Here is a 1,978-nt window from a genome sequence, read left to right on the forward strand (position 1 = left end):
CTCACCTGTGACAGGTAAAAACATGCGTTTTTGAAAAACAGCGCCATCTATTGCACATAATGGCAACATGCACGCTATACTAAACATGTCACGAATTCCATTTTAATGTTTCCGAATGCATTGATAAATTTTATTTTCATAGATTTCGATTTATTTTATTTTTTAGTGAATTATTTTGTGTGACATTGTGTTGGAATTAAGCTGTGTTGTTTACCATACCGTTCATTTCGTAAGTATAGATGCCACACCTGTGACAGGTAAAAGTATGCTTTTCTTGAAAAACAGCGCCATCTGTTGCATGTAAGAGCAACACACATGCTATACTAAATATGTTACAATTACATTTCAATGTTTCTGATTGCATTGACAAATTGAATTTTCCTAGATTTTGATTTATTTTAATTTTGATTTTATTATTTTGGGTAAATTGCATTGTAATTGAGCTGTGTTGTTTACCAGACCGTTCATTTCGTGAGAATAGTTTATTTTTATATTTTTTCTTATTTTCATTTAATTTTTTAACTGTTTTTCTTATATTTCAGTGATGGGAACATCAGATCACTTCATGTTCCCAATTTTCTGATGGAAACATCAGACCCTTTGGGAAGGCATCGAACGAGGGAGTGGGGAATGGTGGGGAGGACGAGGGGACGGAAGTGAGAGATGGTGGGGAGGACGAGGGGAGGGGGGAATAGAATGGTGGGGAGGACAAAGGGACAGGGGAGTGGGGCATGGTGGGGAGGAAGAGGGGATGTTAGAGTGGGGAATGGTGGGGAGGCCGAGGAGTAGGGTGAGGGGGGGGGAATGGTGGGGAGGACTGGGGAACAGGGAAGGTTGTTGAGCCACTGCAACGCGTGGCCGGGTACTGCTAGTAATATTAATATGTGTCGTAGTTTGGCGGACGTGACATGATCAACTTTAGTCCAATACGCCTCATGCAGGAGAGATATAGACTCAAATACACAAATCACAGCTTCGTGTCATCCTTCGCAGATGACACAAAAATCAGCATGAAAATTACCTCGGCTGAAGACATTGAAAAACTACAAGATATTAATAAAGTTTTCGACTGGTCAGCAGAAAATAACATGATGTTTAACAGTGATAAATTCCAGGTACGGCAAAAATGAGGATCTTAAACATAATACAGAGTACAAAACACAATCAAATGTGCCCATAGTAGGAAAGCAGCATGTAAAGGATTTGGGAATAATGATGTCTGACGACCTAACGTTTAGGGAGCATAACCAAGCAAATATTGTGTCAAAAAATGATAGGATGGATTACGAGAACTTTCAAATCCAGGGATCCCATCACAATGGTTGTACACACAACACAAGGCACTTGTGTTGTCCCGTCTCGAGTACTGCTCAGTACTCACTTCCCCCTTCAGAGCAGGAGAGATTGCTGAAATAGAGGGAATACAGAGAACATATTCGCAGTTGTGGAATACATGAGACAATGTGTCCCAGGCCGCCTAGGTCTCTCTCACACACACACACACACGCGTGTGTGTGTGTGTGTGTGTGTGTGTGTGTGTGTGTGTGTGTGTGTGTGTGTGTGTGTGTGTGTGTGTGTGTGTGTGTGTGTGTGAGAGAGAGAGACCTAGGCGGCCTGGGACACATTGTCTCATGTATTCCACAACTGCTCCTTCATTCGTCCTTGTCTCACTCCAATATTTGGCTGTAAGGCACTTTTGTTGTTTGTGCGAGTGGTGGGTGGTGGTGGGTAGTGGTGGGTAGTGGTGGTGGTGGGTGGTGGTGGGTAGTGGTGGTGGTGGTGGGTGGTAGTGGTGGGTGGTGGTGGTGGGTGGTAGTGGTGGTGGTGGTGGTGGGTGGTAGTGGTGGTGGTGGTGGTGGGTGGTAGTGGTGGTGGTGGTGGTGGGTGGTGGTGGGTGGTGGTGGGTGGTGGTGGTGGTGGGTGGTGGTGGGTGGTAGTGGTGGTGGTGGGTGGTAGTGGTGGTGGTGGGTGGTAGTGG

This window comes from Procambarus clarkii, chromosome 67 (genome assembly GCF_040958095.1).
Source record: "Procambarus clarkii isolate CNS0578487 chromosome 67, FALCON_Pclarkii_2.0, whole genome shotgun sequence".
NCBI classification, from domain to species: domain Eukaryota; kingdom Metazoa; phylum Arthropoda; class Malacostraca; order Decapoda; family Cambaridae; genus Procambarus; species Procambarus clarkii.